The 23,446-nt window shown below is 41.4% G+C and overlaps 1 long non-coding RNA gene across 1 annotated transcript in view; it reads left to right on the top strand.

Moving 5' to 3' along the window:
- Positions 1-1,083: 1,083 nt before the first annotated feature.
- Positions 1,084-23,446, top strand: part of LOC113459491 (uncharacterized) — a 45,111-nt gene continuing 22,748 nt past the window's right edge. The window contains exons 1-4 of the long non-coding RNA XR_012582504.1: positions 1,084-1,534; positions 5,926-6,045; positions 21,241-21,381; positions 22,980-23,066. This is a non-coding gene — a long non-coding RNA (uncharacterized LOC113459491). The remainder of the gene's footprint in view (positions 1,535-5,925; positions 6,046-21,240; positions 21,382-22,979; positions 23,067-23,446) is intronic.

Here is a 23,446-nt window from a genome sequence, read left to right as displayed (position 1 = left end):
GGCCCCGCTGCCTCCCCGCCCGGGCTCGGCCCGGAGCTGCCCCGGCCGCGGTGCTCGGAAGCGCGGCCGGGCTGCTGCCCGGTGATTTACTTCGGCAGACGCGTTGTGTTTTAAAGCAGCCCCTTCCTACCGTCCCTGCGCCCCCGGCGGACAGGGAGAGGAAGGCCGCCAAGGTGCCCCCGATCAGCCTGGGGGGCGGCCGAGGGAAGCCGGCCTTGCCGAGCCCCCTCGGCAAACGGGGCGCTGGGCTTCCCCAGGCCAGCCGGTGGCACCCATGGGCTCGCAGCCATCGCCACCTCTCCGTGTACGCGGTGCTTTGGCTCCCTGTTTGGCAGGGAAATGTGAAATGAGCACCTGGTTGCACCTGCTCGGAGCCCGTTCTCATCCTGGAAACCGCCCGCACCTGGGCGGCCGAGGCAAGGCCGCTTTCCTGCCTGGGCCCCCGGGCCCTGCGAGCCGGTGCTGAGAGGAGAATGGGCTCCGAGGGGTGACCAGGCCGAAGGAACTGGACGTAGGTGCCATTTTAGGCGGCGGAGCCGGCCAAGCTGGGGGTCTGGCTGCGGGCACCGCTGTGCGCTCTGCGCCGAGCCGGAGACAGAAAAGGGCCTGGCTTGTCCGGCAGCTCCGCCACGGGCGGGAGTCGCGAACGCCCCAGCACCGAGGGGTCCCTCGCAGGGCGGTCAGGCCCCCTCAGGGCTCCGGCGGGCTCGGTCGCGGCCCCTGCGGCACTGCTGGGCTGCTCCGCGCTCGGGGCCGCGCTGCCCCCAGAAATGAGCAGCCGCTGCTCTGTACCCTGCTTTAATGTGTTTTCAGTTGATGTATGTAATGTCTGATTGAATTTATTGCTGATTAGCGTTGAGCATGAGTTTACACAACAAGAAATTATGTTTCATTCAGTTCATTAGCATGTCTAGTGTTTGCTTTATGAGCATATCGCTAATGGTAATGACCAATGTTGATTGATTTCTAATGTGAATATAATTACACAATGTAGGGGAATTAAAGGGAGAATCCGCATTTTTAATTGTTGGGTTTTTAGGGACGGCGTGTGGGGGCGAAGGGGGTGCACAGGGAGAAGCAAACCAACTCTCTTCTGCGCAAACGATGAGAATGTACAGATTAATGACTCCAGTAGGAGACGGGGAGTTTGGTCCAACAGAAGAACAAGTCAAACGCAGTTAACTCAGGGAATAGTTAATGCACACTCGACATAATTTCCCCTCGTCTGCCCCCCAGGTACGCCTGCGAGCCCAATAAGTTCGTTCCCGAGGAGCCGGCAGAGGCAGGGCTCGCTCCGTGCATGGCCGGGCGGGCGCTCCCGCAGCCCCGCCGGCGGCTGCGCGGCTCCGGGGCAGCGCCGCTGGAGCGGGGGAGCTGAGCTCTGCCCGGGGCCGGCGGGGCGGCTCGCCCGGCTCTGGAGCGGCAGTGCCGCCCCCGGCAGCGAGAGCCCTGCCCGCGTCCTTCCTGCGAGCCGGGCACGGAGACCGGAGAGTGCCGGAGAGCCCCGGCTGGAGCCGTGCGAGGGCTGCAACAGGTACGGGAGCGGAGCGGGCTGGGCACGGGGGTTGGAGCCAGGGAGGGACTGTGAGGCGACTGTGAGGGATGGGCGTGAGAGAGTGGGAAGCAGCTTGTGTACTCCATCTGGTGTCTGTGCTTCTGAGGGTGACCTCCGAGAGTGTCCTTTTCACTAAAAAGGATAGGTGGCCAGGGAGGGGAGAGATCAGGGCTTTGCTGGAGGCATCTCCAGTGGGATGTGCAGAGGGAGAGCAGGGAGGCTCAGGTTCTGAGGAAGCCCTGTAGTGCAGAAATCCTGGGTGGGACACACACACTTGGGGAACTGTTTTAGTTTCACCCTCAGACAGGGTCAGTGGGTGAAGCGTGGTGTGTGTTCTGCTAGCTTAGAGTTGCCAAAAGGCCTCTGATGTTGGTTACCCAAAAAGAAAAGAGGCCTTGTGTTTTTTGGGGGAGTGAAACGAGCTGTGTGCCTTGCATGAGAGGAGAGGGCTCGGGCAAGGCTGGCAGCAGTCAGTCCCTGTGCCTTGGGGCACTGGCTGAAAATCCAGTGTGGGCTGGAGGCAGTGGTGCCTGCAGTGGGTGCACTTCCCCTTCTCCAGTACCTCCTTCCTTCCTTCCTGCTGTATTCCTGGGGTACAGGGCACTGGGCTTCCTCTGCTCAGGTGCACCAGAGTCAAAAGCAGTGTTGATCCCAGTGTGAGCAGCTGTGCACATCTGCATCCAGAGCATTCTTGCTCTCCCCCATGACAACTTTGAGCCTGTTGTTGGACGAGAGGAAGATGCCATTGCCTTTCTGCAGCTTTATATAGCTGGGGGAATGTGGTGTCCCATTTTACCATGTCCCATTTCACCAGCAGAACTTAGGTTCTTACAGTATGGGATTCCTAAAGGGACACAGTTGTTCTGAATTCAGGATGAGCCTGGGATTCTAAAAAATCCAGTTTGTAAATTTTTTCTTGGGGAGGGAATTGTGGAGCTATTGGAGAATGGGTCTAACATTGCATCAGCATGTAGATTTGAAGAATATATCCAAGGGTCTCCTGCCTCTTGTGCTGCATCATTAACAAAGAAGGACTCAGACTTTGTCATGTCCTCAGGCAGCATGCTGCTCATGGCACTCTTGGTGTTGGTGACATTCTAATTGACTGAAATTCTGTTAAGCTATCAGAAAAAGGAAAACCCAAGAAAGAGATGTTGGAGGAGTTTGATCAAAATGAAGACAAAAGATGTGAATAATTGTCATTCACATTAGTAATTCATGTTGCAAACAGTAAGTTCAAAGTATCAGGGCTTCAGCTGCATTTATATTTCCAGGGTTTGTTTTTTTTTTTTTGTCTACACAACACTCATTCAAGGACTAAAGGTTCACGGGAGGACTCCTGCTTTGTTTGCAGTTAATAGTCATCCAGCTTGTAGTGGAAATTCTCACTGCATTGTTGGGCTTCATGCTAATACATTTTAATGTGCTTTCAATGTTTTGGGCTTCAGGGTCATCCAAGTCAGGGCCATCCTCCTTGAGCTGCTTCTGTACTGACAGTGTTTTCCAATTTTTCCAGTAGTAACAACTCCTTTAAAAACAAATATTTTAGTGGAAATTAACATTGTCCTGAACCTTTTCTGTTGATACAATCCCTATGCCATTAATTGCATGGCCACTGGTTTTGGTGTTGCTGTCACCAAAGCAGGTCAATATTTCTTTCTGTTAAGAAATAAAAATGCTGAAGCTTAAAAAAAAGAGTTATGAACATGTCATGTTGCTCACTCTGCAATTCTTCCATCAAAATTTTTTGTATAACTCTTCAGGATATTGGTCACACTGCCTGATATATTGACCTGATAAATACATTTCCACTGAAAGACTGGAGAAGTATTTTGTTCTTTGCCATGCATGTGGTACTGTTCCTGATTTTGTAATTGTTAAAATCTGGTCCACAGGACTTGAGATTTCATGGGTCAGTTATCCTTCCTGCTTTGATTCTCCCCAAATTTTTCAGCATGCATTGAATTATATTTTAAAATTATTGATTGGCATGGATTCATAATTCCCCTGTGAATGTTTTTATCATTTCTTTACTTGGTTTTGTGTTTCCTGGCTGACAATAGAGCCGAATTTCCCTACAATTCTGTTAGTCAAGTTGGAGGGAAAAAGAAGCTTCTGATGTCTCTCTTTTTAATCTGGTTTTATTGTTCCTTTGCTGTCTTCCGAGTGATTAATCTCACTATTTTAGTCTTCGAAGAGCCTTTCCAAAGGCTCAATTGTTCACACAACCCAGAGGATTCAGCCTCTAGTTTTGAAACACCTCCTTTGAAATGGCAGGAGCAGCTCTGTCCAGAAGAGCGAGACGAGGCTCAGCCATTGCTGCATCCGCAGCAGAGACTCCAATTCCTGGGCTGTGCGCTTTGTCCTGCGGGCAGCCTCTCTGAGCAGAGACCTTCACTGAGTTTCCTGCAATATTCCCAGGCCTCTATTGTGGCTTGATTAAGCTAATTGAGAGCTCTGCTGGGAATTAACCACCATTAATAAATGTAAACCTACCAGCTTTGCATTTAGCCTATCGTGTACATGAACAATTGCGCAGCTCCGACCAAACTTGGAATTAAATTTTTTTCCCCTCTATGGAACTAAGACATCACTGTCTGGAAGCACGGGTTTAACACAGCATTTTGACCGGTGAAAGTCATATTTATTTTCCTAATATACATAATTGAAGGACTTTATTGACAAGAAAGGACTTTGAAACAAATATATTAAGAGTAAAATCAGCTTTCCCTTTTAGCAGGAAGAGGAGGATCTTTCTTTTTTAAAGTAGAGATGCCAGGGCTCAGTTTTGAAGATATGGTTTTAATTCCAGTGGGTCATTAAATGAGTTTTTTCTGCTGACATAAATTTGCATAGCCGTGTTGCAGTGCAGATTCTTGCAACTCATTCTGACTTTGGGAAATTATGGCAGAACTCAGGAAGCTGCTGTCACAGAAATACATTCCAGTCCCATTTCCTGAATTCCTGTGAGCAGTAGATACACTTGCATGAGACAGGGATTATTTGGATCACCAGAACTTTTGAAGAAATACATTAATATTTCTTCTTCTCATATTTCATTTTAATTTTTTCATGGAGCCTTATATAACACAACTGAATTCTTTTGGCCATGTTTTCAAGATCATGTAAGAATTCTGGATAACTATTGAGATAGTAAATGGTTTCAGTAGTAAACACATGCTGGAATGATGCTGTTGTCCCAAAAAATGTTGTCCAGAGATGCCTAGGGCAGGTTGGTTTGTTTGGTTGGTTTTTTTTTTTAAATAACTGGAATGTCACAGAGTGGTCCTGTGTTAACTGGTGATTGTCATGTAAATTTCTATCAGTGTAGGGGTTTAGGTGCATAACCTGTTTTAGTCCCATGACAAATTTTCCTCTTTAAATATTTATATATTTTGAAGACAAAAAAAGATTCCATTAAAAAGCATTGGAACTGAATATATCAAGTAAAGTATTTTTTTAAATAGTAGTAGTTCTCTTGAAACTATCAATGGTTTTAGGAAGAAGCTGTCTCTCCTCCATTTACTAGCAGTCCTTCAGATGGCACTGAAGACTTGAATACTTGTCCTGTGTGGGAAAGGAAATGGCTGTACTGTTCTGGAGTTGTTTTAAGACAAAATGAATGTATTGGAGAACACAATATCAAGGACAAACAGAATTTTTGTTTCTGACTGTTTTGTGTCTCTGTGGCTGAGATGGTCATAGTGTGAGGTGGTGTTGGCTCCTGACACCAGGCAAACTGAAAGTGCAGCTCTCTAGGCCAGCCAGTCAGTGCCCACAGGTTTGGTCATGGCTGCTTTATGCCCAGAACATGGAAATGCAGCCAAATCCCATTGGTTATGCTTCAGCAGCTGGGAAGATGAGTCCTGTATAATCAGAAATCAACTGCAGAATGGTAATTTTAGTATAATGCTTTTAATGTTCCCTTACTGTATTGTGCAGTATGGGATGTTGCAAATGCAAATACAACACTGGGGTATGGCTTATAAATTGATATAATTAGGAGCTGATCTGATCAGTGCTATCAATGTCAGCACATTCCAAAGAAGGCAGGGCTGTTCATTCAGGTTGGCTGCTTGTGTATTCTCTCAATTTGAAGCTGTGTGAATATATTTTATATTTTCCAAATGTATCTGTCACATCCTACCTTAATGGTGACAGCATATCACATCACACCGTGTCTCTGTCTCACTGTATCTACACTGGTGTCTAATGAATGCTGCTGCACAAAGGCTGCTGTTCTCTGAGCAGCTGAGCGAGCTCCTGCCTGACTCAGAGGCTTTTGCTCAGCCCTTTAGCTCTGCAGTTTGTGGCAGTTTTCCCCCTGTTACCCTGTGGCCAGGCTGCACTAACCCTGTGTCTGTTCTCAGGGCAGAGGAGGATGGGGAGAGGCTCCTTTCCACAGCTGAGCAGCACAGAAACATTTCTGCAAGCTTGGAGCAAAGGGATGTTACCTGGGAGGAAGCACTGAGCACTTCTGGGCAGGCAAGGTAAGCCCTGGCCACACCTGACCAGGTGTAGCAGAGTTTTAAACCCTTTGCCACAGGGGTTACGTCCACAACATCAGTAATGTGCAACAGTCCTTTATATCTTGGTATATTTTTTGTATATTCCTTCTGTTGCAGTTGCTCATTTGCTGAGTTTCCTCCATGAGTTGTGCAGCTTTTCAGTTTTAACTGCTTTGGTAATCTTTCTTCTCAAAAGGCCCAATACTTCAGCCTTGCCAATCAGGAGGAGAGCCTCTTGGCTGTGCTAACTGAGTTTGTGCCTGCCTCTGTGTATTGACTTCCTGTCTTCTCTGAGATTAACTTAAAATAATTCTTGCCTTTAGTAGCCCTTTCCAGTTTTCCCCACTACCTTTGTAGGTTGTTCGTGCTGGGCTTTTCCTTTTCTAACTTAATTTTTTTTCTTGTTTAGAAGAACCCTGTTGATATTCAGTATTAGGGTCTCTGCTGGAAACCAGTAATATGTTCATTCTGGCTGAAGTATTGGCTCCCCACATCTCTGACTGCTCCTCAGGAAAGGATGGAGATGGATACTGATATCTCTAGTTACTCTGTTGAGACCCTAACATTTTGCTAAACACTGGAGTAGAAAGTGTGTCCATGGAGTTGAAAGCAACAAGGTGCTTCCTGATTTTTAAGTTAAAGCACTTAAACATAAACTTGCCAGCTCTGTATGCCTTCAGCTAGATAATGGAAGTACAAGAGTTGTTTTATATTTAAGCCAGCAGATAAAAGTGGCCGTTTGAAAAGTGGAACATTCCTTTAGCAGAAATCACAAGCAACAGTCAGCTGCTTTTAGGGTGGATGGCAAAAGTATGTTCATGAGGACAGATGTGGAGGATTGTTCTGTGTTTACATATAAGCCCAAGTGAGCGAGTTTGTTTCTTTGGCTAATAAGTTGCTTCAGTAAATATTGCTGAACCTGGCTGGCATGCTGCTATGTTGGGAAGTGCAATAGCAAAACTCATGGAAAGATTTTCTCTACATTGTAAAGTTGTACAATAGCTGAGGTTTGGTTTCTGTGTTTGTTTTGCCAAGGAGGTAAATTGTACCAGTGTCTTTGGCTGCTGTGGTTTGCTTTATTATCCATGCTGGATGGGACAATGGCTCTTCCCTCTCCCAGCTATGCATGGCAAAAGAACCTGGGAGAATTATCCAATTGGTAGCTTATTAAATAAGTATCTATCCAGGCTCATGACTGAGCATGAAGTTTCTCATGTTTCAGAGTTAAAAGTTACAAGGGAATAAAATTCTTCTCACTAAATGATAGAGAAAACGCAGTAGGAGGTATTTTGTTCAGGGAATACAAGCTATTGTCCTACCCTTGTCCAGAAGGCTACATACATCAAGCAGAAGATGTCTTCCTTACATTCCAGCTAAATCAATGTTATTTCTTCCAGAACACTGCTGCTTCCGTTTCTAGAGATAAAAAAACATAGCTCACTGTCAGGAGATAATTCCTTCTCTTGGGCTTTCTGTCCTTGACCAGTAGAAGTTTTTATTTTTCTTAGACAAGGAAGCCTTTCTTTATCCCTGGAAGATTAAATTGTCTTGCTGGTAGATCTGCCTTACTGAAGAAATGGAGGAGGAAAAGCAGATAGGGAAGAAATAGAAAAGAAAATAATTTCAAGGTATCTTTATAGTCTCCTATTGTTAGGATGTCAATTACTACCATATATCACCTACACAGCAAACTTGTCATAGCTTGGGGTATTTTTTTTTCTCTCCACCTAGTAGAAAATGTATCAGTTATCCATATGAAATCTTTTTTATTGTGGGATTCATCTTTTAAGTATAGCTGTGATGCTCAGATGGGATTTACTTTTTTAACTTCCTATTCAGAAGGATGAATGTTTAAAGATCACAGTTTTTTAAACTCCAGTTGTACATTCCATGGGAATAATTGAAGAAAATGATGCCCTTTCCAGCTTTTTGAGTTGGCACAGCTCTTGTTTGAGGTGCTGGTGGCTCACACTACAGAGTGGTCACTGCTGGCAGATCCAGCAGTGCATCTGTGGCTGGGGGCTCTGGTTTAGCTGTGACCCTGCTTTTGATGAGTGCAGAGTGCTTTAGTTGCTGTAAACATGGACTCTCCAAAACAGTGGCTAGGAGTAGAAAGAAGCTTTAGGGCCTGAGGAAAGGCCAGGCTGGCTCTGTAAGGGGCCAAAGGAGGCTCCCAGCTGCAGCTGGCAGGGGCAGGGTGCTGTCAGTGCCCAGGCAGTGCTGTGATTTCGGGGTTGTTTCAGCTCTCCTTGCTGACAGACTCTGCTGGGTGGGCAGCTCGTAGCACTGAGCTCTTAGCTCGTATCAGACATCCAGAGCAGCAGGAAAGGCAACCATTTATTCACAAACTGCATTGACTTGCAGACCTTAGATACAGCTTTTCCCTTCTGTTGCTGCTGTGGGAACAAGAACTGACTTGTGTTCCTTGGAACCCAGATATCCATCCCACCATTGGAAGGAGGGGCAGGTGCATCCCTACACCCTGGCAGGGCTTGTGTGACCCTCTGAGAGCAGCTCCTGTCCTGAATGCTTTCCTTGGGAGCTTCAGCACTGACTGTGGCCAGGAAAGGTTTGCCAGGAGGGCTCCCAGCCCTCCCTGGGCAGAGGGAGGATGATGAAGGGAGCTAAAAGGTGAGAGGGCTCTCCCTTGGTCAAGTTCTCCCTCCCTGATCCACCTAGTCCTTATGTAGAGTCAGTCCTCTATTCCTTTCAATTAGAGCTCCATCCTACTTTTCTGTCCCTTCCACTTTGTGGATTTAATCCTCTCTCAAGTCTGTTTCACTTGTATTTCTTCTCTGCTTTCGTGACTCAGGACATATTTCCTTATTTCCTTCATGCTATGTCATTTCTTGTGTCTGGAACAGTGTCCTCCTTTTGTGAAAGGAAACATCAGTCCAGCAGGAGGATTAAAGGAGATTTTAAAATAAATTCATAGGGAGTCTCAGAAACTGGAAGAAAATGGCAGGAAGTTTCAATTTGAGTGAGTTTTATTTCTGTATTGTATTATATAATTCATAATGTTATCGATATCTATAAAAGCATAAATAAAAGGCAGCAGTAGAGGTTAAAAAAAAATCAAAAGCTCTGTAAAAGATGTAAAATTAAAGTTCAAAATAATGTAGAAGAGGAGGAAGGGCCAGAACCCCAAGTAGCAAGCTATCTGAAAAACAACTGCTTTGAAAAGGTAAGAAATAAAGCCAAAAGATGGAAGAAGCTCCCCCAAACCAGCAAAAGAAAGCCCATCTAGGCCAGTCTAAGTGAATAGGTTAGGAGCTGGACAGGAAGGGAAGGTTAAGCAGGTTTTGTTTACGTTGTACACAGAAAGAAAAAATACCCACAAACTTTCCTCTGGGTAAAGGGGACCAGAGAAGCACTGACAATACAATTTGGTTCTATTGCTCAGAGAGTGTCTAAAACTACAAACAATCTCTCAGCTTTCTCCTCCAACTTCCTCTCTGTCTTTAAATAACCAAAACCACCACAAGCCACCACAAAATATAAATCTCAAAAATGAGCCAGCAAAAAAGACAGATTCTTCTTTAAACTTACTCTTAGAGGTTAGATCACAAATTCCCTTCTGTTGTAATGAACATGATTAAAACCATAATATTTCCTTCTATGCCACCTTGAAAAGTAAACAATTCAATGGAGAATTATAATTATAAAATGTTCCATGCTCTACTCTCATTTAACACTGCATTTCATACCAAGTACAGCTGCTCTTACCAGAAAAAGATTTGTATAACCTCTGTCAAATTTCCTACAAATGAAATTTTTTCTGCTGCCAGTGTGGACCTACAACTTGTGGCATGATCCCAGTGCCTTGAATACTTATGACCTTTGATGAAAGAAAAGCAGAACTGAATGAGATTTGATGGGAGTACATCAATAAAATAATGATAGGTTGTATGAAAAGACACACCACATTTGGTTTATTTTTCATAAGCATTGTTATCATCATCTTGCCCAAGAAACTATTTTCAGGTTATAGGAATCTGCCTAACTTCCAACTTACATAGCAACTTTATTAATTTTTTTATTTATTTATTGAGGCAAATGATGGTTTGCATCTAGTCTGGTGTGCAGCAAGCTCTGCTTCACTTCATATTGCAACTGTTACCTTAAATGTTCTGCCCTGGGCCCTGCAGCATTAGGCACTGCTGTGTTGGAAACAAGGAATGCTGTCTCCAGTTGCACAGCAAGTAGGGAAACGGGTGAATCTTTCCTTTTCCTGTAAGAGAAGGGTTGCTGTTTCCCAGTTAGCTAAATTATTTTAAATCCAGGACAGATTTGATTTGGGAAGTGATGATGAAATCTCAGACAAAACAATGTTTTTTAATTTATGATGTGTCAGGTTGCTCCTATGTCAGAGTTGTTACTTCTGCTTGGGACCACTTTTCTCTTTTGCTGGTTGAATGTTAGGCATGCAAGGCTAGTGCATCTTACTAATATTGGGGTATTCAAGCCTTCTTTCCTTACAAATAAACAAATTCTAGGTTTGCCTTTTAAAACCTCAGATGTTTAATTTTTCTGTTGTGTTTCCACAATGTCACCTTAGTAAGCTGATTGGTTTGATTTGATTTAATTCTAAATGGAAACAGAGAAATGGAATCTCTCTATCCCAGGCTAAAGACCAAGCTGTGTGACCATTCCCTGGTAGGCCCTGGGTGTGTCAGATCTGAGTTTAACTCCAGAGACCCCTGATGGAATGCTCAGCTCTTACCTGATACCACTTGCTAATGGGAACTGCCCTTGCAGAATTCTGTTAAGCATAATAAGATACATATTGGATAAGAATAAAACCAGCTCAGCTTTGTTATGTGACTTGCATGCCTGGTAATGAATAGAAGGAAGGCACACACCTTCATGAACAGAGAAATTTAATAAAGTCTCTTCCTGGAGTTGCACCAGTGGGACTGAACGTTTATTTCAGCATTCCAAGGGCAATAAAAATCTAAATTTAAACTCAAAATGTACTCAAAAGAGTACCCAGAGGCTATGTGCTGTTCAAAGTTTGTTTAGGTCATAACTGCTTATGTAAAGTTAGTTTACACCAGCAAGTTAGGCTTTATGTTTTTGAGCAGAATCTCTGTTACTAGGAAAGGCAGAGCAAGTGCAGGGGATGCATCTCAGAGTTCAGCTCTGCTTTACTATTGCATTTAATTCAGCTCTTTGCTGCTTAGTGCAGAGCTGTGTGGAGAGATTTGTAGCTCTTAACCTTCCTTGTGCAGACACTTCTAAATCTATTCTGATCCATTCCCCTCGTTAGACATCTCAGATGTTTGGGTTTCTGAAAGGAGAGATGAAGATGCCAGGTGAGGGTGGGTTTGCTGTAGCAGGTAAATGCCTGTTGTTATAAACACAGACTGGGAGGGCTGAGGATGAGCAGTAACCTGGTCCCAACCCTCACCTCAGAGTGTCACTGGTCCATTGTGTCTTGTCAAATCTGTCAGCCTGACTTTGCAGAACTGAACATTTCAACTTTTCTTAGAGCAGATATTGATGGGAGTGGCTATGAGATGTGAAAAGTGCAGTGTCTCTGGCTTCTGTGAGAGAAAACTGCAACTTTTCAAGCTTTTAAAATACAGTTTTGGGGAAATAATTGAAGTTACAAGCCATGTTTATTTATTCTTAGGGTTTTTTTCATTCTTTGAAATAGTTCTGCTATGGGAAGCATGCCAAATATTTAAGATATTTGATATCACAACAAAGATTGAAGACTAATTTACATAAAAATACCACTTATTATTTGTGAAAGGCCAAAAAATGTTTCAATATATTGGGAGACTAATATGCATAAGATGTAATCTCCAAAACTGACAGTCTCTAAAACTGCAAATAAGTACATAAAAAACCCAGCTGAAGAGAAACAGTTGCATTTTATGAACAATAAGATATATTTTAAAATCCTCTAATAAGCATCTCTTGATAAAGGTTTCAACTTCTTTTTGTTTCTTCTGCACCTTGCCAATCCCTCTTTCCTATCAGCCCCTGTTTTAGGTACCCTCTGTCCATTTTACCTGCCTTCCCAGACCTACTTAGACCTCTTTTTTTCTTTTGCTATCTGTTTCACAATGACTGCTGCATGGATAACACTGCTGTTATATGGTAAACAACTTCACTCATTTGCATGCTTTACTGATAATTTGAGGCTGTTGGTAATAAAATACTCATTTATTTTTAGCTGCATGGCTTGCAAGTAGTTGCAAGAAATCCATTTTTTTTTGTTTCTTCATAATTATTGTGTAGTATTTATATTGTGTGTTCTCCATAATCTCACTGACTTCCTTTTACTCACAGAACCAACAGTGGCAGCTCTCTGCCTTTTTAGATTCACTACCCAGGAGTGAACACCAACAAGAGAATTGTACAAATGCAGCCATGTGCCCAAGAATGGCACAGATTGGCAAAGGCCTGGGTAAATGTCCTACCAGCCACGTGCACGTTTTACCAAGACTTCATAGCACATTTTGGTTTTATGTGAACATGGTGTGGTGTGTGGTGCTACCTACACAGTCCCCAGGAAACGTGTAGAGAAGATGTAGTTACTACTTGCCATTAAAAATTGCAGAGATTCTATAAAAAGAAACAAATTCAGCTTTAGTATCTTTCCCCTTCTCTTAAATAATATTATAGTAATTAAATTTTAATATGTAAGTTCTTTGTAGGTCATTAGTGGTATAACGCTGCATATATGTGCCTCTTCAGAAAACAATTCAGTCCATAATCTCATAATGTTGATTCTACCTGGCAGTTTTATTTGAACTTAATTTCTTTTTCACCTAATGCTGTTACCCCAAGAGTTATGAGACAGGCATCAGCTGACAGCGCCAGGGGAAGGATAGGTATTGACGACAGCATAAAAGCAAAAGGGGAGGAAAAAGAATAGCTATTGTAGCATTTATCAGTATTCTATTAATAGTCTGCTCAGACACAACTGTGGAATAAAACAGACATTCATACTGCAATTTCTTGCAAAGGTTGAAGCTATTCATCTGCATGGTTACAAGCCAGAAGTCTAAAGCTTTCAGGTATTATAGCTGTTTCATTGTATTGTTATAATCAGAAGCAACACCTTAAAAAGCCATTGCCTTGGGTGTAAATACTTTTTGGAAGGAATGTAGATACAGCCATCCTTCCTAGAGTGCTTTTTAAAATAGTGTCTTTACACTTTAAAACAAAACTATAGCCCAATACTCTGAGCAGGGAACAGGGCCAGGAGCCTTTAAGTTTAGGGCTCAATTGACCATCCAGAGAAGTGGGCAAAAAGCCTCTTATTGTTTCCCATGTTTTTTATTGTTTCAGTGAAGGAGAATGTTTTCACTGTGTGTACCCAGGTAGAGATAAGCACCACAAGAGCTGATGTTTTTTGTTATTGTAGAAGAGACTGGAGCAACAGGGTGGGAAACATGCCCAGAGACGTGTCTGGAAACCCACGGGACCTGGGAATGTCTGTAATGCCCCTGGGGAGCTTTGTAATCTGATCCTGGGCAGCAGCTGTGCCCTTACCTGTGCTCTCTTTCCTGCCCTCCTGGAATGGAGATGTTTTGGGCTGAAGCAGAGCTCCCTATCTGGGTCACGGGCTGGTGTCAGAGCGTGTAACTCTGCTGTCCTGAGACACCTGCGTTAGGAGCTCTGCAGCAGAGGTACTGACTCGGCCTCTGCAGGTGCCTCATTCTCTCTCCTTGGTATCACAGAGCTCCTAGGGCAGCTGCTTTCTTAATTAGGCACCTCATCAAGTGTGGTCTGGTAGGGGAATGACAATGGGCTTTGTCACATTAAGAGTTATGAGGGCAGACTTGTGAAAACAAAGTAAGGGGGAATGAAACTAAAGGAAAACAACCAAACAAACCACACTAAAAAGCAAAAACCGCACAGAAAAAAATGGGTCAGGCACTTGTTGGTTTTAGCCAACCCATGACCTATTCCTACTTTTCATTACACTTACACTTACAAACTGAAACACAGTTAACGTTTTCTTTCAAGTTTGAGGTCCTGTTAAAAAGAGCTCTCTTCCTCTGTTACAATGTGTTTTTTAAGCAAGGAGAAAGAATTGCTGTGAACAATGCAGGTTGTTCAAAGTTGGAATTTCAAAAGGTCCGAAATATTCCTTGGTTGCAGTCACCCAATAGTTTTCTCAAGAAAAATGGAGAATAATTAAAGAAAAATGTTTTTCACATACTCAAATATTTCATTTTTGTTTTAGTGGACTCAGTCTGGTTTGTTTCAAGATATGTAGAGAGGATTAAAAATTACTTGCCCCTGAACATTTTGAATTTCAAAAATAAGCTATTGTGTTAAAATTCTTATTTTAAAACCTGGTTGAGAAAATGCAAGTATATTTTACTTATTTAGAAAAGCTTCTCTTTAAAGTAATGAATTTGTTCTTTTGAGAAATCCTTGATTCTGAAATTAAAACTGCCACTTGATTTTCAATTGGAATATTTTATTGTTGCAATTGCACAACAGAGGTCCAATTGCAACTGGGATCCTTTATAAAACTTATTTAGTCAAAATATTAGGTCACTGAAGTGGGTTCAGATTGCATTAGAGAGCACTTGCTATGTTCAGGATTCTTGGCAGAGAAAGGAAGAAAAAAATAAATGCTTCTGTGTCAATGTTCCCAGTTTTAAGATTTAGATATAATTATTCTATTCATTTTGCATCATGTACTCTTCTCTAGTCAGTTGTGTGACTTTAGATTTTGCAAGCTGAGTGAGAAAATTTAAAGAAAGTCCTGCTTTCAGGTGGAATAGTTTTCTGTGCTTAAAAGCTGAGTGATAATTGGATTCTGTTTCTAGGGACAAGGAGTATTTGGTAACTCTGTAATAATTACACTAAGGTCTCCTTGATTTTGCTGTTTGCACTAGCCAGCCCTTGAAAGAAAATATTTTGTGTGCACGTTTCTGTTGTCTGCCTTGTGTCAGAAAATGCATGTAAAATGCTACCCAGTCTGACACCTACTTTGTCTCCAGTGTTTTCCTTGTGTAAATGACTTCCCAGCTGCATGGAAATAGGAAAAATGTCTCCGGTTTCAAACAGAGATTTCAGCATTCTGGAGGTTGTTCTTGAAGTCAATGGGAGGGAATCTAATTGCACTTGTTTTATGTGAGATGAACCAGCTTGAGAAAGTCTGTGAGATGAACTTAGCTCTCCTTTATTTTGGTGAAAGTTTCTGGCAAGCAAAATGAATTGATGAAATGAAATTAATGCCTCTGCTCATGTAGGAGAGATTTTGCAGTACACTTGTTTTTATCCAGTTTTATGAACATTGAGATTTCCAGTGTCTCAAAGTTCTAAGAGGAAGCTTTAGTCCCTTTGGTAGCTGAAGTAAAAGGAGACACTTGAAATTATGAATGCAGAATTTAAAATTTAACATTAAAAAGGTGAAAAAAAAGCCAGTTGCAAGAGAGTAAGTTCTGCTGAAGGCACTTTTGTATTGCAATATTTTAGAAAAACTACTCACTAAAGATTTTTTAACCCAGAAGCATATGAAGATAATTCTCTTTTTCTGACATGCTTTACCTTTACAAAGTTCCTGGGCTGTTGACAGGTACAACAAGACATGTGCTACCCTTACATGCTATTAGTGCAGCAGACTTTGAAAAATGTCTAATGCATTGGCATATCTGACAATTTAGGGTATTAGTTAACAGTAAGACTTTGTAAATAGAGTGAATTTTAGCTCCAACTGCTGACTTGAGCATTCAGTCAACATCTGCAGTACAGGGCTGAACAGCAAATTATGTCATTTTCTGCTCTAGAGATGGAAGTTGGCGTTATACGATGTGTATGGCTCAGCCTCAGAGCAGTGGTAATTGCAATGTATTGAAGTTTTGCATTGTAATAAAAATAGAGACCATTAGTGGATACCATTTATGTCATTAGTATTTAGTGGCTGTGTGTTGCAGCTTTTTTAGTGCTCATAAAACTGTCTCTGCTTGCAGATATGTGACAGCACTGATATAAATTTAAATGTTTAGAAATCCATAAGACATAAAATATAGATAGTAAATAGGGGCATAACATTATAGACAGAACCTTAATAATTTGGCACACAAATGTTTATATATTTGCATGTCTAGTGCAGAAATTAGCATAATGATGCTCACATTTATACTACAGATGAACTTGATTAAGCAAAGAATAACAAGTGAATTAAAACTGAGGCACATCATGCAGAAGCAGCAGAGAATATTTCAGGTCCCCAAAAGGGAATTTGTGGTGTTGAAAGGTACATCCTCTGCACACATCTGGTGGGATATTGATTTTTCTCTTTATAGACTTTTTACTAGTTACTGCACCTGTTCCACTAACTAGTATTACAGATGTTCTTAAGAAGTGATTATGTTAATTAAACAATAAAAAAGATAATAAAGTTGCTAACCCTAAGATAGAGATTGTCTGGCACTAAGTTAATAGTTCTGGGGCCAGCCAGCACAAGGAAGGTCATGGTGTCCAGCCCAAAAGAGCAATATCTTGTCAGAAAACTAGAGGCTGGTGTGAGGGCAGGGAAGCAGCTGGCTGAGGAAAGACTTCTTTGGAGGATGGGGAGGGAAAGAGTCCAGGAATAAAGCACAGGAGGATTTCCCTAAATTCCAAATGTTACACATGAGACAAGTGTGCAAGTCACAGTTTGGGCTTCCCACTACATGAGTTTTGTTCAAGAGATTTGGAAGCCTGTTTGATTTCCGTGCAGCAGACCTCTGGGAAAGCTGTCTTTTCCTTTTTTTAAAGGAACATCACTTCGATTCTGCTGGCAATTACACTAACATCTTTAAGAGGTTCCCACCAAAGTTGATTTTTCCTTAGGAAGTTGCCACCAAGGTTGATTTTCCTTTAAGAGGCTTCTCTTTGTGCTTTACTGACCCTAGCTTGTGTGTCAGTGACAGATTTGAAGTAAGAAGTTCTGAGATTTGTCTTCTGCACACTCCATGCCCATTGTCCTCAGCTCTGACCTTTACATCCTGGAAACACCCTGCAGGTTTGTCACAGAGCTCTCAGGGCATTTGGAAATCAAATGATAAAGCTCTAAGGAAGAACACAGAAAACTATAAAAACACTTCAGTCATTAAGAGCAAAGTGACAGCAAGCAGTGTTAGAGTATGAATCCTTCCAATTAATTTTCTTTTCAGAGCACTTTTTGTAACATTTTTAATTCTAAGTTTCTGTGAATTCTTTGGCAACATTAATTGTGTCTTTCAAAAGAAAAGAAAACCTTTGATAAACATTCTGAGTCTCTTGAATAAACAATGATAGTGCCCTGATTTCTTTGAATCCTCATAGTTGGGAAAGGTGATAGTTGGAATTTGCAAAAAGCTTGTGGCTTACGTTAATAGTTCTTAAGGTTATAAAATGAGATCCTTTTCAGAAGCTCAAGTAATGAGCAGAAGCAAAACATAAGCTCTCTGTACAGTGAATATAAATAATTCTTTCTGTGGCTCCAAGTATTTCTTACAATCTTATTATGGAAAGTGTTAAACTGAAAATCATATTGCTCTTTTTAAAAGCATATTTTCATCTGTTTATCCGTACAAAACAGACCAAAATGTAAATCTGTAAAATGCTTTCCATCTTCAAAGCAGTTATTTATATGCATCTAAATTCTAAAATCTTTTTGAAACTTTAATTTTATTTCTGATTGTGGGATTCAGTGTCACTTCTTAGCACATTGAATGCTGATGGCTTTGAACATACAGTATGGCACAAAGCGATAACTTGTGCCCACTACCCTGCTGACAGCCAATTCTAAAGGAAAAGTCATTTTTATGGTGGAGTTTTGATTGATTTTAGAATTAGGGGAAATATTAAAGAGCATAACAAACTACTTTAATTCCTCTATACGCCACTATAGACTTGTTACCTTATTTTTCCAGTTAACAGCACAAGTTGCATTCTGAAATTATTCTTCACTAGAATTACTAAACCCACTAAGTTTTAATGCAGGTGACAGATAAGTTTTGCAGTAAAGAGTGGTGTTCTTGACTGGGTCTGAGCACACTTATCAAAAGCATATGTAAAGGGGGAAGAATATTGGAATGATAGAAGAGAAATGGGCTCTCTATAATCTGTTGTGTCATAAGGTAGAAGGCAAAAGACTGGATTTCTGGCAAAACCTGGGTGAACCTGAAAAAATTCTGTACTTCAAGGTATTGCTACTGGAATAATTGGATTAACTGTAGTTACCATAAAACCTGATGCTAAATCTGAGTGTAGCATATTCCCTTAAGCAGGACAAGTAGATGCAATGCTTTGAATTGGAAATGCAAGTTGTATTGGTGGTACTTGAAAGTACCAGTAGGACTGTGCAAAGCATATTTTCTTGATAATGTGTTTTCCTGTATTTTCTAACACCTGTTTTTTAAGTTCACTCTTGTTCTGACTGCTGGGTGATACCTGGTATCTCGCTGCTCTCTTGTACTTCTGTCTGGCAGGTAGGCAGTGTGTCATCCCAGATTCTTACAGGGCATCCAGCCTTATTAGATTACCCAAATTACTGCAGGTCACAGCTGAGATGCATTAGAGGACTTTAATAGGAAAGCTCACCCAATATGGGCTCCGCTGTTCTTAGAGCTTCTTATTGCTTTCATAAGAAGTGAGGGAGATTATTGAAAGACATATTTATAAAATACCCAGTGCAGTGCAGCTACACTCCAGGTTTATGCCAAATTAGGTGTTGAACCTGAATGGATTCGGGCATCTGCTGCAGTGCAGATTACAGGTCACCCTGTGCCCTCACACGTGGAGGTTGGCCTCCTCCTGCTTTGTTTAATCCATCTACAAGATTGAGAAAAACAAGGACCTCCATGAAGAAACAGGTATGCATCTGGGCACAACTGCCCTGGGTAAATAAATTATAAAGGCAGAGGCTCAGCTGAAGGAATAATAAAGGAAATAGAAAGGAAAGAAACATAAGTCTTTTTTTCTGCATGCATTTGTCATTAACTTAGTGGTGTGCTGTGTCTCCATTTATTGGGTGTGTTAAGTCTCACTGGACTTGCAGCAGAACAGATCTGGGGTCATTGTCTTTCCCTGCAATTCAGTGCATGAGAAGCACTATGTGGTTAGGTTTATTGGAGGGAACATAGGCACAGGCTTTAGTGACTTGTGAATGAATCAATAAAGCATGTTCCTGTAGGTTTCTGAATTGTCTCTTTCATTAAGAATGGAATTGGACAGCAGAAGATTGATTTCTGTGGCAAATCAGAGGAGTTTTTTTAGACCTTAGCTTAAACTGTGGGATTTTGAAATAAAAAAGTGCCATCAAAAATATACAAGATTGACACTGCAAAAAGGATCGTAAATAGTTTAAGTTTCTTTTTTCAGAAGATTTTTTTTAACTCAGAATTACATGAGACCTGATCTTTAGCAATGCCTAGAGCTGACTAAATAAGTGGCAACCTGCTAAGCTCCCACAGCTGAGGATCATGGCTTACAGAGTACTGGATATGGTGTTGGTTAACAGCTATTTGGAAGGGCAAACATTCACAAAAAATTGTTACTGCTGAGGTTATAACTGAGATTTGTGTTGCTTACAGCAGCTCTTGACAATGAAGTGTGCTGTGTGGTGATTATACAGGTATGGAACAGTCTTAAGTTTTGGCAGAGAGCTGTTTGATTCTGCTTATTTTTGCAGCATCACCATATGTCTGTGAAATTCTGAGGAAACTTGCCTTTACAGAGTTGGTTTCTCTAAAAATTCTTTTCTTGCATGGCCCATCCAGGCTTACTGAAGTGTGGCAGTGCACCTTGACAGTGCTGTTTTAGGACAGTATAATTTGCTTGTAGATAACACAGTGTCCATCTTGAGGGCAGGGCTTTTAGTACACATATGTGCATTTATATCATCCTGAATCAGTTTTGCTTTCATGGACAGACAAGGGTAGTGCTGCATATGCATTTCTTAATTTTTTAATAGGCACATCAAGTCAAAATTTGTATTTCCAAATCCTCAGGGAAATGGAGAAACGTGGATGAGCCACAGTGCTGAGTCTAGACAAAAATTAGCTGAATCTAAATCAAGAGCAGCATCAACAGTGATACTTAGGAGCACATAGCTGTATTAAGAACTGATAATTTGCCAGGCATTGTTTTCCACATGGGCAATGTTGTAAGATGTGGACTATCAATAAGCTGCATATTCCAAAACAAGTTTAAACCAAATATTTTATCACAAAATGTGTCATCACCTGTTGTATCAACTTATCTCTAGCTTGCATGTGCATACCTGCAGAGGATGATGGTCTTTTCTAGTAATTCTCTTGAGAGGCAGTTACATTAATTTTCTAGTAATTGTTATGTAGGAATTACAAGGTACCTACATGTAAAGAGTTTATGAATTATTCATTGTTTGGTGCAAACCTGAATCTCAATTCTGTCCTGTTGTCCCCTCACTGGGGTCTTGTGTAGACATCCTCCCCAGCTGACTGCAGAAGTATGTTTATACCTGAAGGGTGCCCATAAATGCTACTCATACAGAATTAAAATGTCGCTGTTGTGCTGCAGTGAGAGATGAGAGTGATACAGGGCCCTAGTGGGGGTTTCTAGTTCAATTTTCTGTTACACAATCACAATTTGTGATACTGTTTTTGCATTGTTGTGTCACAAACACTGTCAGTCAGGGACTTACTAAAGATGGGCAAACTCTGCAGGATCTATAGGCCTGGGTAAGGCACCCAAAGTCTCTAGCAGTTTTTCAGAGCTTAATGACAGAGGTGGAGTTTTCTTTTCTCTCAGTGTTTTGAGGCGTAAATCTTTCCCTTTTCAATGGTGTATCAATTTTTGCCGACTGCCTTATCACCCAGGAGCAGGAGGAAGTGAACTGGAGGTTTGTGCTTTCTGTCTAGGGCAGAGCATTGGTTGGGATGAAAATCAGCAGAAGTTACTGAGGAGTTTTCCCAGGCAGGGTTTTAATATTGTCTTTGATGTCCAGAGGAGAATGCAGCCTCAGCCATGGGGGTTTCTCTGAAGTCATTATTAATGTAATAGCCATAATTAAGGGTCTGTCCCACTAGAGAGTAAGAAAGGAGTAAGAGACTGATCTTTACTCATTGTTGTGTTTACAGAAGGGGTTATGCAGCACTCACTGGCTACAACCTGATAGCAGTCATTCTGGGGGACTATTTTTGTGCTCACTAAAGATGAATTAGTGTACATTATTTATCTTGATTTTCACAGAATCCATTGCAAAGCACATCCAGAAAAGGAAGACCTTTATTCTTTCTTACTCATGAGAAATATCTGTCAAGTCAGTGAGTGGTTTGATTGAATGAGAGCAGTGAAACTGCTTTCTATGGTGGAAGATTTTTAAAAAGAGAGGTGAGTGGCATTTTTTTCAAAATTTGACTGTGGTTGCATGGCAGAAAATGTGAAATCCAGTAAGTGAGTTGCCCAAAAATTAGAACCATCCCTCAGAGGTGAGGGAAGGTGCTCTCTGGGTTGAACTAGTCATCATTTCCCCATGAGCGTGTCCCAAAAAGGAGTGTATTTAGGTCTGCTCAGGAAGAAGAGAGATATCCTTGATTCTGAACTTTGAGGAATCCTTTATGGTAAAGAGGATGGAACATAAGCACGCAATGGCTTTCACATTTCTGAGTGGTGGGACTGCCCATAGCTTTGAGGAGTGCAGCCCATTCAGGCTGTGGTGTACCAGCAGAACGTGGGCTGCCCAAGCCCTGCGTGGAGGGAAGGACAAGTCAGAGTGGGAGTGACAACCTGACAAGTTCAATTGAGAAGTGGGGTAATAAATGTGTGGAGTTATAAATACTGGTGTAAGCCACTGAGACAACGGATTTTCCATTTACAGATTAACACTGGAAGCATTTCAATAGGATGTGTTTTACTCAGACAGGAGTTGTGGGGATTGATGCAGAAATAACTGAGTGAAAATCTCATATGAGATTAGACCAGAATGTCTGATGGCCACTTTAGATCTTATTAAAATTTTAAATGCTAAACTGGAGTCTCTTTATGTTAGATTTGAATGGCACTTCTTGGTGGACTTCTCAATATCCCAAGTGACATTGAGGCTTCCATGGGACTGTAATTTTGCACAAGCCCACGCTGCATGCCTGAGGACACTTGGCCTTATAACCCTTGCTTGGGTAATACAGACAGCCAGAGTGGACCCAAGCAGCTAAAAGAGACAAATGTGTTGTGGATGAAAAGGAAAGGAGAGTCAGTGAATATTAAAAAACACCAGACTGTCATAGAAGGATAATATTGTATTTTAGCTCAAGTTCCACAGATGGGTATTTAAAGCCCTCATGTAAATGTGATGAAGTGAGGGGCTGAGGCAGTTCCCCTGACTTCAGTGGGATCATTTTGAAGAATAGGGTTAAGTGACTCTTAGTGGACTGGGACAGAGAAGAATACTGACAACATGGTTATCTTTTGCATCTAGGGCTCTTTTTCGATCTCTGATAAAATTTGAACCGTAAAGAAGAATACATAGTAGGAAATTGAAGAAGAAATAAAAAGATCCAGAATGAAAATTCTTGAGGCTTAGCAGAGGAAGGGGAAAACATATAAGCCTAAGAAGTGCTCATGGAAGTAGTCCCCAATTAGTAACATTCATCACTGTTTAGGGATGACAAACACTCTGGAGCCATAGGGGGAATAGGAGTAGGGTCTTTACTGAAATTCCCCAGACTGAAATAAGGCTACTTCAGTCTGTAAAGAAGTATTTTCCAGAGCTTGTTAATTGGGTTGATATTTTGTTAAAACAGAACAGTCAACCAGTGATGTTGAACTATGCTATTTTAATGTTCATAGGTAGATGTTATATTAATTTGTAAAAAAATTGCTTTTGATTTTTCTGTGTAGAAAAAGAAATCATTTCAGTTTAAGAGGTCATGCTAAAGTGAAAAATTAAGCATTTATCCAAACCAAAATTCTTTTGTAATTTCATGTTGTAGGAACACGGAGTCCCTTAGGCATTTACAGTGTTTGGAAATGACTGTCTTACCTGGAACTCTGGGTCACTTCTCAGCTCAGGTTCACAGGTTGGTATGGGTCATAATTATCACAAGAATTAGCTGAAGACCATAGCAATTAACTATTTTTATGGCTTATTATCATATTCTAAATACTAAATTGTTCTGTCAAATAGTCTCAGGGAGATTTGATAGCTGACCGACAGACAGTGCTCTGCCTTTGCTTACATACTTAAGCTACAAGTATTTCTAGGAAGATATAGCTTATTAATTCATTATTATTTTATTGATGTTCAATTGATGTCTGATTAAATATAAATTAGACACTTGGTAATAATAATGTAATAGGATGAGGCAGGTGAGATTCCCCCAGGATAGTTTGTAATGAAGCTTCAAATTTTTAATAATCTAAAACTCATAAATAAATTATTACAGGTGAAACAAATGCA

The sequence above is a fragment of the Zonotrichia albicollis genome, chromosome 13, assembly GCF_047830755.1.
Source record: "Zonotrichia albicollis isolate bZonAlb1 chromosome 13, bZonAlb1.hap1, whole genome shotgun sequence".
Lineage (NCBI taxonomy): Eukaryota > Metazoa > Chordata > Aves > Passeriformes > Passerellidae > Zonotrichia > Zonotrichia albicollis.
The sequence above is the reverse complement of the archived record's forward strand: the minus strand, read 5'-3'. Positions and strand labels throughout refer to the sequence as shown.